Source organism: Chiloscyllium punctatum, chromosome 27 (genome assembly GCF_047496795.1).
Source record: "Chiloscyllium punctatum isolate Juve2018m chromosome 27, sChiPun1.3, whole genome shotgun sequence".
NCBI classification, from domain to species: domain Eukaryota; kingdom Metazoa; phylum Chordata; class Chondrichthyes; order Orectolobiformes; family Hemiscylliidae; genus Chiloscyllium; species Chiloscyllium punctatum.
This window is the reverse complement of record NC_092765.1, coordinates 45,212,928-45,228,621: the sequence shown is the minus strand read 5'-3', so window position 1 is coordinate 45,228,621 and position 15,694 is coordinate 45,212,928. Positions and strand designations below refer to the sequence as shown.

General features: G+C 43.7%; 1 protein-coding gene and 1 pseudogene across 3 annotated transcripts in view; both read left to right on the top strand.

Moving 5' to 3' along the window:
* map7d1a (MAP7 domain containing 1a) overlaps positions 1 to 15,694 on the top strand; it is a 237,264-nt gene that overhangs the window by 1,099 nt on the left and 220,471 nt on the right. The gene's annotated exons all lie outside the window — the stretch shown is intronic.
* On the top strand, positions 4,833 to 5,493 carry LOC140453726 (large ribosomal subunit protein uL13m pseudogene; annotated as a pseudogene).

Here is a 15,694-nt window from a genome sequence, read left to right as displayed (position 1 = left end):
TGTGTGGAGTTTGCACATTCTCCCCGTGTCTGTGTGGGTTTCCTCCGGGTGCTCTGGTTTCCTCCCACACTCCAAAGATGGGCAGGTCAGGTGAATTGGCCATACTAAATTGCCCATAGTGTTAGGTGCATTAGTCAGAGGGATGGGTCTGCGTGGGTTACTCTTTGGAAGGTCAGTGTGGACTTGTTGGGCTGAAGGGCCTGTTTCCACACTGTAAATAATCTAATCTAATGCCCTTAGGAGAGGGACTTCCAGGATTTTGAGCCAGCTACATTGAAGGAACAGCGATATATTTGCAAGGCAGGATGGTGAGGGGAACTTGCAGGTGGTGATGTTCCCATGCGTCTGCTGCTCTTGTACTTCTAGATGGAAGTAATCATGGGTCTGGAAGGTGCTGACGAAGGAGTCTTAGTGCATCTTGTACATCGTGCACATTGCTGCTACTAAGCATCTGAGGGAATGAATGTTTGTGGATGTGGTGCCAATCAAATGGGCTGTTTGGTCTTGATGGTGTCAAGCTACTTGAGTGTTGTTGGGGCTGCAGCCATCCTGGCAAGTTGGGAGTATTCCATCACACTCCTTACTTGTGCCTTTGTAGATGATGGACAGGTTTTGGGGAGTCAGCAGGTGTGTTACCCACTGCAGTATTCCGACCCTCTCACCTGCTCTTGCAGCCTCTGTGTTTATCAGGCCAGTCCAGTTGAATTTCTGGTCAAAGGTAACCCCCAGGATGTTGATAGTGGGGGAATCAGTGACGATAACACATTGACTATCAAGGGGCGATGTTTTGATTGTTTCTTATTGGTAATGGTCATTGCCTGGCATTTGTGTGGTGTGAATTTTATTTGCCACTTGTCAGCCCAAGCCTGGCTATTTTGCAGATGTGATTGCATTTGAACATGAATTGCTTAAGTATATATATATATGCAGCAATGGAGCATCATTTGATAAACTCTCCTGATCTCAGTTCAAAATGTTTGATGTCATATCCTGAGGACTATGCTCCCTTGTTTTCGACTCCCTAGACAGGGGGATACCATGGTGTTGACAATATCATGAGCATCACATTTACTTGCATTTACTATAGTCAAGGAGCAGGAGAGTCAATGTTTCGGGCATAAGCTGTTCATCAGGAATGGCTGGTGAAGATGAAGAGTTCATGCTCAAAACATCAACTCTCCTGCTCCTTGGATGCTGACTGACCTGCTGCGTTTTTCCAGCATCAGACTTTTCATCTCTGATCTCCAGCATCTGCAGTCCTCACTTTCTCCTAGTTGATTATTGTATTTACTATAGGTACAGTCTTACTGGAGAGGTTTGTAACATAGTGCATACAACAGGCTAAAGAAAGATCATAAACTTTAATGTTTAAATCCACTGGGAAAAATCGACCACCTTCAATTGGGAAGACAGACACATTTTCAAAATCAACCTGCTCGTGATGTTTCCGCTTTCATTGGAGTTTTAATTTACTTGGTCCCATCACAGCATTTGCCTGTTTCCCACTGCAGCTGAAGGGGCTTTTGTGGCATCCACATTCATTTGGGGAGGAATATGGAAATCTTCCCAATGTTCTGCACTGATCTTTTTCTTTAGCACGTACCAATGAAACAGATTACCTGGTGACAATCACACTCCAGCTCCATTGCAATAGTGCTCATTCTTTCCAACTTGTCTGTAGGTTTCTTACTGCACAGCAGTAGCTGCAATTCAAAATTATTTAATTAGCAATAAAGCACTTTGGCACTCCTGAAGTTTTGAGGCCCTTTAGGATCAAATAACCTACCAGCCTATAGTGTACAGCGTTAAAGAAAGGGACTGTCAATCAGACCATGCTGGAGTAACAGTACCTCCATAGGAAGTCAGCATCTGCACTTGGGGGAGTGGAGAAAGAGAGGAAGGCTAAACAGTAAACTCTCCATAGCCCTCAGTATAAGGCTAACACTTTTCATACCTGTCTCGTACATGTGACACAGGCTAAGTGTGGTTGCTAGAAGGATTAGACGGGAGGTGAGGAAAAGGGTTCTGACTCAGAGGGTTACATGAGTCTGGGATTCACTGCCCAATTCGGTGATCCAGGTGGAAACCCTCAATACAATCTGAAAGGAACCAGGATCTATACCTGAAACCTGCTCAGCTATGGACCAGGCGACGGAGAATGGGATAGAATGGGCAAGCAGCCAGTGCAGTCACAACAGGCTGAATGGCCTTTATCTGTGCTGTACATTTTCTATGGTCCTATCACATGTATAAGACTGGGTGGGTGTGTGTACCAGGCAAGTGTGCTGAGTGAGCATGTGAGTGTGTGGGTGTGTAAGTGGGTCAGTAAGAGTGTGTCTGTGTGAATGTGTGTGTGGGTGTGAGTGGGTGTGTCTGTGCATGTGGGTGTGCGAGTGTGTGTGCATGAGTGTATGTATGCGTAAATGAGTCTGTGTGAGTGTGTGGGTGTGTGTGTGGTGTGAGTCGGTGTTTCTGTGTGTGGGTATGTGAGTGGGTTAGTGGATGAGTGGGTGGGAGTTTGTGGGTGTGTGTATGTGCGGGTGGGTGGGTGAGTGTGTGGGTGTGTGAGTGTGTGTATGTGCAGGTGGGATGTGTGTGTGAGTGTGCGCATGTGTGTGTCTGTGTGTGTAGGTTTGCGAGTGTGTGGGTGTGGGTATGTGTGTGTGAGAGTGTGTGTGTGGGTGTGTAGGCATGTGAGCGAGTGTGTGGGTGTGTGTGTGAGGATGAGTGTGACTGTGTGTGGGTGTGTGTGAATGCATGAATATGTGAGTGGGTTAGTGGGTAAGTGAGTGTGAGTGTGTGAGTATGTCTGTAGGTGGGTGAGTGTTTGATAGTGTAGGTGTATGGGTATGTGAGTGGGTATGTGAGGGGTGGGAATGTGAGTGTGTGAGGGTGTGTGTGTTTGTGAGAGTATGTGAGTAAGTGTGTGAGGAGTGGGTGGGTGAGTGTGTGGTTGTGTGGGTGTGTGTGTGCGTGTGTATGAGTGTGTTGAATGCATGAGTGTGTGTCTGTGTGTATGTTTGGGTGAGGGAGTGTGCGACTTTGTGATTGTGCGTGTGTGTGTATGTAGGTGAGGGGTGTGAGAGTGTGGGTGTGAGTGGGGGTGTGTGTGTGGGTGTGTAGGTGTGTGAGTGAATATGTGGGTGTGTGAATGTGTATGAGTGTGACTGTGTGTGGGTGTGTGTGAGTGCATGAATATGTGAGTGGGTTAGTGGGTAAGTGAGTGTGAGTGTGTGAGTATGTGTGTAGGTAGGTGAGTGTGTGTGTGAGTATGTGTAGGTGGGATGTGTGTGATTGTGTGCATGTGTGGGTGTGTGTGTGTAGGTTCGGGGTGTGAATGGATATGTATGTGGGTGTGTAGGCATGCGAGTGAGTGTGTGTGTGTGTGTGTGTGTGTGTATGAGTGAGTGTGTTGGGTGCATGAGTGTGTGTCTGTGTGTATGTTTGGGTGAGGGAGTGTGCATGTGAGCGTGTGACTGTGTGTGTATGTGTACGAATGTGTGAGTGTGTGTGTGAGTGTGTGTGGGTGTGTGACTGTGTGACTATGTGTATGTGTACAAGTGTGTGAGTATGTGATTGTGTGGGTGTGTGACTATGTGACTGTGTATGTGTGAGTATGTGACTGTGTGTGTGTGTGTGTGTGTGTGGAGATGTCTGTGTGTGTGTCAGTGTGTGTGGGTGTGTGAAGTGGTATGTGTGTGAGGAGGTGGATGAGCTGAATAATGACAAGCACAAAAGACAAATTTAGCAAATGAATTTTAAAATCCAACACTAGGACTATGTTGTGATATCTATCGTAAAAAATCCTTCCTTATGTTAACAGCTTGCAAAGCAAACACTCCGACTGGTTAACACTAAGGTGTCCCTGAAGAGCAGCGTGTGCACAGTGTGTGTGGGAGATAGAATTGGTCTTGCATGAGACATAAACTGACAGGCCCTTCCAAACAGGCATTGTCATTGTGGAAGGGGCTTTATTGTGCCATCACCCTGCTCACTGCTCCTATGCTGCTGGTGCACAGTGCCAGTGATTTCATAGCAAATTAAAAAGATGTTCTGAATTTCCTTGGTGTTGAGAATATTGATTGAGTGTTGGGATAATGATTTCTGACCTGTCCAGACTCCACCAACATCAGGCTCAGAAAGAGTCTTCATTGGGTGTCCTACCTCCAACCATGGCCCTAACTCACACACATTACATCACTGTTAGAACACTTCCTCAGAAAGACTAAAGGGACGCTGACAGATTGTGAACAAGCTCAGATCTAGGTTAGCCGGTATTCTGTTGTCTTCTGAACTTTTCATTGTCTGAGCCTCTTCCCCAAGGTGCCATACACGCATGAATAAAGCCACTATCCCTTCAGGATGGTGATACATGCATCCACTGCATACCTTCACTGGGCTTCAGCTCAGTATCTGGATCCTGTGCAGTGGTCTTCACTTGCTGACCCAGCACCTAAACCCCATTCTTGAGCCTCTGAGGATGACCACTGAGCCAGTGGTCACCTATCCAAATGTGACTGTCCAGCTAGACACTGATCCACTATTCAGAGATCAGTTTGTACGCTGCACATTGATGAGGGCTTCCTGGTGTGGGGTTTGAACCCTTAGTTAGAGTCAGGAATGCTGTCCTTGAACCAAAGGCTTGCTGTCCTAGAAAAGTGTTCCGCCAACTGTGAAGAATACCTCAGCTGAGTCCAACCACAATATGTTCCCATCTGTACTTTTCCTCAGGTTCTGGATCCAATAAGTACAGTTCCATTACTTTCCCCTTCCGCCTTCCAGTGTTTGTAGCATCCCGATGACTGAGATTGATTAACACAGCCCAGACTGGGATGGGACCTTCCATAGATTGTGTGCCCCTCATTTCCTTCTGGGATAATGCTGTAACCACTGACTCACCGAGGACAACCTTTTGCAGTCAGTTTAAACATCACTTTAACTTTATTATTCTGATAGATTGCCAACTGATCTTTGCAGCACAGCCAACAATTCATCAAGTGACTGAGCCGTGGGCTTCCTTTTGGTCTTTGTTTGATGCCAAGACAAAGTCACTTGGAGAGATTGGTACAGTGTGTTCAGTCAAGCTGCAGGGGAAGCATTTAATCTGATCTACCATGCACTGAGTGACTGGGGACACCATGTTGTAGTGGCAAAATCAAGCACATCGCATTCTCTGGAAATAAATGGGAACTGAAGGTGAATTCCTCTCCCAGTGCTTATCCTGGTGGTTTAAGGAAGTGCCAAACTATACCAGAAGGACCCCACGGCAATTGGCTATCCACAGAATTCTGCGAAAGAACCTGCATTGAAGAACAATGATACAAAGGTTGCACCTTCTCCCAGATGAGGTGATTCGAGATGAAATCGTTAAGAACCTGGTGGAAGAATTCCCACAACCATGGCAAGTATCTAGAAGGCTGAATGAATACACTCGAGGAGATTAATGCTTTCCCAAGATGATGGACATCACCTGATGATGACAGAATGAAGTGAATACATTCCCAGCTCAGGACAAAGATAATCCGGAGGGTTATTTATCTTTCCCCATGCATGGCACGGTCGCTCAGTGGTTAGCAATGCTGCCTTGCAACAGTAGGTTCAATTTCTCCCTCAGGTGACTGTCTGTGTGGAGTTTGTCCATTCTCCCCGTGTCTGCACGGATTTCCTCCCACAGTCCAAAAATGTGCAGCTTAGGTGGATTGGCCGTGCTAAGTTCCCCATAGTGTCTAAGGATGTGCAGGCTAGGTGGAAATGTAGGGTTACAGGGAATAAGTATGTGGGGAGTGAGTCTGAGTGTGATGCTGTTTGGAGGGATTTGGAGGGAGTGTGGACTTGATGGGCTGAATGCCCTAACTCCACGCTATAGTGATTCCATGATCTCACAGTTCTCATTTGCCAAATTAAAACCTGCTTTATTCTTGCAGCCGAAAAACAAACACTTAACCTGATAAACCAAGGTGCAACCTGCGTTATCAGTGGTTGCAAGGTTCATCAGATTTCAGCTCCCATCCTCAGGAGAGAGAAAACTGAGACTGTACAAGCAATGAAACTAATGAATTAGCTGCAGGAGGAGGATATTCAGCCCCTTTTATCTTCTGCCATTCAATAAAATCATGGCTGGTCATTTGTGGTATCAACACCACATTCCTGCCAACCCCTGATAGCTCAGACACCTCGGCCTGATCACGTCAGCGTTGATGAACCCAAGGACGAGATCTTGCCAACTACGCCTGTACCAGAACAGAAGGGAGGCACACTGTCATCCAGCAGACTGGACTAATTCCAACTGCATAAATTGTGCACCAACACTGAAGAGCAATTTCTAATTTTCTGTATTTGTTCAAAAACAATCAAAACGTCCACCTCTTTTTGTCTTTAAAATATTCAACAACCGCCCATCTCCACTGCTCTCGAGCAAAGAGAGTTCCACAGACTCACATCCCTCTGAGAGAAATATTAAATCGCCTTCTCTCCACCCTAACTGGGAACTTCTTCATTTTAAATGTGCCTAGTCTTTCCTGCAAAGAGATCATTATCCACCCTGTCAACTCCCTCGGCATCTCACATCTTTCAATAATCTCACCTCACATTGTACAACACCTCAGTGAATACCTTATCCCAGGAATCAGGAGAGTAAATCTTCTCTGAGCTGTTTCTAATTCAATTAAGTGCTTTCTTAATTATAAGACACCAACACTGCGTATATTCCTCTGGAAACGCCTCATCAGTGCACTGTATAACTGTAGCAAAACATCCCTAATTATATTCCATTCCCTTTGCAATAAATAACAACATTCCATTAGCCTTCCTAATCATTTTCTGCACCTGTGTCATGAGGCTCTTGTGCTTCACAACCTAATCCTTCTGTACTCCAAGTCCTGCAATCTCTGTCAGTTTAAATAATATCCTGTTATTTTGTTCTTCCTGCAGTGAGGACTGCTCACACTTTCCCATATTATATGACATCAGTGATTTTTTTGCCCACTCACTTAATGTATCTTCATCTACTTTTGCAGACTCCTTATGTCCTCAGTAAAAAAATGTCCTTTCCTCCCAATATTTGTGTCGTTAACAAATTTGCCAGCCTTTGGTCTTTTCATTCAGATCATTGATATAAATTGGAAATAGTTGAAGCCTCAGCGCTGATTCCTGTTACATGTCTCCAAACTGAAAATGACCTCTGCTCTTAGTTTCTGGTTAACCAATCCTCCATCCACATCAAACCTCCTGCACCATGAGCCTTTATTTAGTACAATAACCTTTGATGTGGTACCCCTTTTTACAAACCTAAGTACAGCACAACCAGATATCCCCCTTTATTGTTGTTTCATCAAGATTGCAATAGGATTTGATTGGGTTTCCATGGGGCAGGAAAACAGAACTGGGCGTCATTGAAAAGTATACAGTAAGTAACACATCCAGTCAGGGAATTTAAACCAAGCTTCTTATGTAGAACGCATTGAGAATATGGAGCTCACTCTCAGATGGAGGTAGGTGCGTGCAAGAGGAAGCTTAATAAACACATGATGGTGAAAGAACAAGCATGTGTTGATTGGGTGAGATGAAGTGGGGGCTCATGTGAACCGTAAATATGAGCATGGAATGGTTAGACTGAATGGTCTGATACACTAGATACAATGTGATGCTATACAACAATTACTGGAGAAAAAGCACCTGAATCAGCAAACACTTTGGCCAGACACTGTACCATTGACTTTATGACTAATGTGAGGGACGTTGATCTTTACATGCTGATAGACAATGCGCATATCGCAGCATCATAACGACAAAACCTACTTATATCCTGCATTGATGTGCAAGAGCATGTTTCTAGTAATTACTAGTTGAAATGTGAAATCTAACCCAGGGACTGATAACAGACTTACATGAAATGGAATGCATCGCATTTAACTGTCACACTATTTTCAACATGATAGAGTGTCACATTGAGGTATTGGTTCTAAGCTAATTTAAGACTACATTTTCCTTTCATGCGCATTGCCTGTTTTAGATTAGATTAGATTAGATTCCCTACAATGTGGAAACGGGCCCTTCGGCCCAACCAGTCCACACCGACCCTGTGAAGAGTAACCCACTCAGACCCATTTCCCTCTGACTAATGCACCTAACACTATGGGCAATTTAGCATGGCCAATTCACCTGACCTGCACATCTTTGGACTGTGGGAGGAAACCAGAGCACCCAGAGGAAACCCATGCAGGTACAGGGAGAACGTGCAAATTCCATACAGACAGTCACCCAAGGCTGGAGGCGAACTTGGTGCTGTGAGGCAGCAGTGCTAACCACTGAGCGACTGTGCTGCCCATAAAAATACTAGAGTTAAGATTAGATTCCCCACAGTACGGAAACAGGCCCTTCAGTCCAACAAGTCCACAGTGACCCTCCGAAGAGTAACCCACCCAGACCCTTTCCCCCAACTAATGCACCTTACACTACGGGCAATTTAGCATGGCCAATTCACCTGACCTGTGCATCTTTGGATTGTGGGAGGAAACCCCTGCAGACACAGGGAGATTGCGCAAACTCCACACAGACATTTTCCCAAGACTGGGAATTGAACTCAGGTCTCTGGTGCTGTGAGGCAGCAGTGCTAACCACTGAGCCACCCCTTAAGGCACCCCTTTTCAATCTCTTTACTGCATTGTGCAATCCCAGGTTATAGTCTTCACTGGATGTACCCTCATCCATGACCCAACATGTGGTATCTGACCAAATTCCTATCCCCATGCCATCTGCTCAATCCAATTAACCCAAGATACTGGCCTGACCATATTGACCATTGCTAACCTAACTCCTACTATATCCACTTGGCCAGAAGCCCCCCGAAACCTAGTAAACAGCCCTTATTCCATCAGGTGTTACACCATTAACCCATTCTTCAGCCAAAGTAAGAGAAGGGGAATAGTGGAGAGAAATCAGCAAAATAGAATAGAATGCCAGAAGATGAAATAAAAAGTCAACAAAAAGTGCAAGACCACCAGGAAGAAGAACTGAAAGGAAAAGCAGAAGAGAGCTCAAAAAGCAAGACAAGAGACAGAGCGAGAGAACAGTGTGAAGATAAATGAGATTGCAAAGAAAATTCCATTAAGTCATGGTTAGCAATTTAACTAAAGATGTTAGAAACTTTGAGATTTTCTGTGTTGCTGGGGCTTACCTTCCACGTTTCTAGTTATCTGCCATGCTTCTTTCTGGGCATGTGCATCAGTTGGTTTTAAGTTATAAAATTTTATCACGTCAAGGCTGTGTTGGTCCTGACATTAGGCCACAGTTCCCCCACTCCATCTGAAGTTTCTTTGATACCTTTAGGTGTTACATTCCTTTGGTCCCACCAAGAAATGTCATCCACCCTCTGAAATTGAACCTGCACTTATTCTGTTCATGCAACAGTTCACTTCTAAAACTCACATTTAGAATTGGAAATTAAAAGGTTTATTAATTTATAATTGGTGAAAGATCCAGTACATAGATAACTAAGCCAAATATTCTGCAATCCACAGTATGCAGGATTTACCTGGGGTGCATTTTCTTTATTTGTTTGCAGTAATCCTCAAAAGTATACAGTTTATGTCTGCCCTGTGTTCTGATTGATTATTGAAGATGCTGTTTGTTAGTGGGTTTACTTGATTGTCAGTATCTGGCTCGCACAGGGACATGTGCAGTCAGCAGAGGACTCGAGTGTGCGATACCAACAGGTAGCTGTGTAGTGGGGTGGGTTTCTGAGGAGATTAGAGTGTGCCTGACCATCCATTTCCCTGGCAGGACAGATTGTCCCTGGGAGGGAGAGAATGAGATTGATGGGAAGGATCGTGACAGCAGCAGATGGTGAGATGAGAGGGACACAAGGAATGTGATGGGGATAATATGAGACGAATGGGATAGGACAGGATGGAGTTGGCTGGGGTGGATAAGATGATGGAATTGCGAAATGGCATAAGATTTCAGGAACATTTATTTGAAAGAAGTTATTATACTTTTCTATTCTTGGCCCTATTAATGAAGATCCAATACATTTGAATATAAAGGCTTTAGAAAAGCTGTCAGTTGTAATGAAAGAGTAGATCTGTATTATAGTTATGGACAAAAGAGATGAAATCAGGCCATACTCGCTGTAGTTATAGCATAGTCTAACTTCAGTAGGCATGCCACCTACACAAACAAAGACAGAAGGAAGGGATTGCTGCAAAATTGGAATCCTAACTAAAGACTCTGTCATGGAACAAAGATAGTAATTAGGAATAAGAGTGAAATACTGCAGATGCAGTAAATCTGAAAGAAATACAGAGAATTCTGGAGAATCTCAGCAGGTTTGACAGTATCTGTGGAGTGAGAAAAACCGAATTAATGCTCTGAGTTCAGAAGTTCTGTTTTTTCTCTTGAGAGATGCTGTCAGACCTGCTGAGTTTCCCCAACACTCTCTGTTCTTGTTTTAGTCATTTGGAGCTACTTTCTTTTGATCCTGGAATTATATCAGGTGTATTTCTGGGAAATAGAGCATGTCAGTCTCGAGGCAACATTGAGCCCATCAGATGTAAAACGGCCTCTTCAACTCAGGAGAAAACTGTTCCTAGTTAGACACTCATATTCCATGACTATATACAGGTCACAGAGCCAGACCTTTAAGCACATTGTATTTACATTCATCAGTCTGTTGCATATGGGCTGATTCAAATGTGAAACAATAGCCAATATCTTTGCAAATTGCAATGAGCGCCACCCCCCCCCCCCCCCCCCCCCCCTTTAAGAGGTAGAGGTGAGTTTGAAGTAGTGCTAGTGGTAATAATGTCGTTTCAATTATTTCAATAAACTGTTTTACAAAAATCTGTAAAGATACTCAGGCTGCAGGGGCTGGACTGCATTATCGGTTCCCAAAATTACATTTGCTAAGTATCCTTTATTATTTTGTGCAGTTCCTCGGTTAGTTAGCTTCGGGTGCTTTATTTGTCCAAAGAGAATGAAGGAATTGGCTGAGAAGCTGTGATACTGTTGAGGAGACGGAATGTGGAAGGTTACATCCTGTGAATAAACCTGCTATCAAGGGTAAACAAATAATGATATGGGCCCCCCCCAACCCCACCGCCCAACTGATATATACAGCCACAACTGTGGGGATAGTGCAGCATGCCTGCAGAGATCATTGTACTGGGGAAAGCTCACAGTCAGCATGCTGCTTACATTACATTGAATGCGTGTGGAGTAATCATATATCGTAATCACCAAGTTTGTTTTCAGGGCCTATGCAAATTAACCCCCTCTGTGTTAATTTCTGGATGAAGTAATTTCAGACACTAGCTGTGTAGAATGTTTAGTCAGTCATGTTGAAGAGCTAAGGAAATTGACTCTGAACATCACATATTTTTCATTTGACTTTATTATATAAATAAACAAGTCATTTGCTCAAATTTATGCCTTGTCTCATAAGATGCTGTTTTGAATAATCGCATGTAAAAGGAGGATTCGTGGATAGAATTTAATATTTCAGTGGTTAACCTACAACCTCTGTCTCTGTCACTTGACCCAAAACATTAACTCTGATTTCTCTCCACAGATGCTGCCAGACCTGCTGAGCTTTTTCAGCAATTTCTGTTTTTGTTCCTGTCTCTGTGTGTTGTTTAATGGTTGATGGAAGGTTAGAGGAAGAAAGAGGGTCAGCATTTATATTGTACTTTTTCAGAACATTGCCAAGTGCTTTCCAGCCAATCAGGACATGCAAAAGGCAGTTCTGGTGAAATGTACAAAACAGGGCAGAGAGATTGTGTGCATGCATTCCCCAAGTCAGAATGAGAAGAGAGAGGTTCGGTTTTCTGTGATAGTGATAGAGGGGTAAATACAGGTGAAGGAAACCAGGTTGAATTCCCCAGCTCAGCTTTGAAATACTGTCACAGGGTCACTTCTGGTCATCCTCTTGTGTCCACTAGAAGGGAAAATGATGCCTCAGTTTAATATCGCAGAAGGAAAAACACAGTTAAGAAAAAAGCAATATTTGGGAATGAATGTACTGTAATAGAGTGTTACAACATAGAAATAGACCCTTCGGTCCAACCTTTCCAGAATCTCAAACTAAAGTCGTCCCACATGCTTGTGTTTGGTCCATACCCATCCAAACCTTTCCTATTTATGTATTTATCTAAATGTCTTTTAAGTGTTGTAACTGTATCCGCATCCACCACTATCTTTGACAGTTCGTTCCACATATGAACCACTCTGTGTAAAACAAATGCTTCTTGTGTCTTTTTTAAAACTTTCTCCTCCCACCTTAAAAATATGCCTCCTTGTCTTAAAATCCTGTACCATAGGGAAAGTTCACCGACCATTCACCTTATCTATACCCCTCATGAATTTATAAACCTCTTTAAGGTCAACCTCCTGCAGTGAAAAAAAGTCCCAGCCTATCCTTATAACTCAAACCTCCATTCCTGACAATATCTTGGTAATTCTTTTCTGGACCCTCTCCAGCTTAATAATATCCATCCTGTTTAGTGATTGTACTGGTATTCCATGTTTAATATATGTGTTGGAACAGTATGTCGCATTCACCAGTGTTACTGCGGTATTCCTTCCGAGTTCTTTTCCAAAGGATTTCATCTCCAACACTGTAGCTTTCCCTCAACATTGTACTGGACTATCAGCACCAAATTTTATGCTGCTTTTGTGTCTGGCTCTTGGACCAAGCACCTTGTTTTGATCCTCAGTTGACCAAATGATGCGCTCTGGATCTTAGAGGATGCAGGGTCCATTTACAGGAGTCACCCTTTACCCAGCATTCAATAGAGAATCTAGTCCAAAGCAAATCATTGCTGTACAAAGCCCAAAAAACAACAAAAGGTATTATTCACAATATCTGAATCTTCCATAAATTTAATGGATTCTTCTTTGAAGAAAGCATTTAATAATCTGTGCAAGTAATTAAAACGATGGTAGGAAATAGTCTCATTTCTTATGCATCGTTTTTTGATTTCATTAATGAGGATGAGCTAAATATAATTTTATGAAAATGGATAGGAAGGTTAGAAGGTCTGGGATTAGCAGGGATTTGAGTTCCTTGATAGCATTCCAGAGTGCCCTATTTTCATTGTACAGTTCCTTTAATAACAGCAATCCTCAAGCTTTCAGTTTAGTAGAGCTTCTGTACAGTGAAAAGCAGATGACATTTTGAAAAGTCATTGAAGATCAAGTGAGTTGAAGATTTTCAAAGTACCAAGGACAGAGCTCAGCAATCGTCAAATTGTTCGAAGTCTGAGTTAGAGTGGCGGGGGGTTTGGGAACCTGAGTGGGGTGGCAAGAGTGAGGGAAACAAAGACAGAAAGGTAGAAAGCACAAGTGGAAGCCAGAGTAAACAAGGGCTTTCAGCAAAAAGAACTGGGGTAGAAAGAAAATGTCAAAAACACCAAAGATACTATATCTGAATTCATGTTTCCCTTTGCAATAAGGTAGATGAATTAACAGCAAAAATAGTGTACATGGACGCAATATAATTGCGATTGCAGAGACATGGCAACAGGGTGCCCAAGGCTGGGAACTGAATACCCAAGGGTGTTCAGTCTTTAGGAAGAGCAAGTAAAATGGGAAAGGAGGGGGTTGGCGTTGTTATTGAAAGATAAAATCAGTCTGGTAGGAACATGTCAAATCAGCCTGGGTAAAGCTACAAGAGTACCAAACATCTCCCCTTGATGTCCAACAGCATTAGTATCACTGCATTTCCTCAGTAATAATATCTTTGGGGGTTACCATTGAGCAAAAACTGAACTTGACTAGGTGTGTAAGTACAGTGGCTGCAAGAGCAGGTCAGAGGCTAGGAATTCTGTGGCAAGTAACTCACCTCCTGACTCACCAGAGCCAGTCCACCGTCCACAAGGCACAGGTCAGGAATGCAATGGAACTGCTTGGGTCCAGCTCCAACAACACACAAGTTGAAACCATCCAGGTCAAAGCAGTCCATTTGGTTGGCACCACATCCACAAACATCTAATCCCGCACCACTAACGCCTCAGTAGCAGCAGTATGCACCAGCTACAAAATACACTACAGAAATTAAACAAAAATTCTTAGACAGCACCTTCCAAACACATGACCACTTCAGTCTAGAAGGACAAGGGCAGCAGACCACCCCGTGCAGATCCCCTTCCAAGCCACTCACCGCCCAGACTAGGAAATATATTGCTGTTCCTTCACTTTCTCTGGATCAAAATCCTGGAATTCCCTCCCTAAAGGCATTGTGGGTCAATCTACAGAATGTGGACTGAATGTGGAGAAGGCAGCTCATCACCACCTTCTCAAAGGGCATCCAGGGATGGGCAATAAATGCCGGGCTCAGCCAGTGATGCCGACATGAGTTTTTGATCACTAAGAGTTCAGTTTTTGATCAGTAAGGGTTCGCTAAGCACAATGTTCTTTGCAACATAAGGGACCCCAGTTGCTGGTCCCAATCGTCGTCCCTACTCTGTTTTGCACCAGTTCTTTGCTCTGCCCAGTTTCTCCTGTGGGAGCACCAATTCCCTCAACCCTTGCTGTCCACCAGCACTGAATCCTGGGAAAGGACCAAACACTCACTCACTTTTCTCAGCTCTCTGGAAGTGAACAGCAGAGAACTGTGTGGTACAGAAAGCAAGTCAGTGACAGGCAGGAAATCATCCTAACCCCGAGAACTCGAAATAGTCTGGAGATGGTCAAAATGATATATCTGCTCTCGAGCTACATTGAGTGGTCAGCCTCATCACACCAAGAGACCATAATTATCCACGAGAGTTTGAGGCAGGGTCCTTTTTTTAGAGAGGTTTGACAGAGGTGACAGTCAGTCTGTCTGAACATGCCTTCCTCCTAATGTGCTGGGACAGCAGCTGTTCTACTTGAACTGGGTCAGTTATTTGGCTTTATTTTTGACTGGCTCAAACAGTTCACTCAATACTTCCTATAAAACACATGCAAAGATAGGTGGGGAAATGCATCCTGTGTGCATAAGAGCCACATTTGTCAGACAAATAGAGGAATATGTTGGGGCCGCTCAGCCCCTTATAACCCTGTTCTACCATCCCATTATGGCTGATCAGTCCAGATCCCCATTTATCTAACTTGATGCATCGGACAAAACAATCTAGCCACCCCAGATTGAAGACTCCAACTGACTCTTAAAATTGACAGCCATTTAGGAAATGAATTCCAACATTTGGCATGGCTTTATGTGAAGAAAAATGCTTCTTTTGTAGTTTATGTCCCCTTGACAATCTCAGCTCTAGGATAATAGTTTGTCTCTATTTATAGTTTTAAGTCCTTTAGTCATCTTGAAAAAACTCAGTAAGGTCTCCTTCTTCATCTTCTGTATTCAGGAGAATTCAAGCCATGTGCATTTAACTTGTCCTCATAATTGACCCCAGGTATCATTCTAGCACCACCAGATACCAACACCATTTCATTTGCCCATCTTGGCTTGGATGGCTGTGAAAATGTGCAATTGTCCATTTTGGTGAGGACAGTGCTGATCTTCTGGTATATTTGCCAGACTATTAATCCAAAGAGCCAGTAATGTTTGGGAATCCAACCCCCACCACGGTGGAATTAGAATTCAGTTAAATTCTGGAATCATAAGTCTAACGATGACCATGAAAAAATGTCAGGGAAACCCCATGTAGTTCATTAACCCCCTTTAGGGGTTATCACTGCTATTCTTATCCAGTCTGGC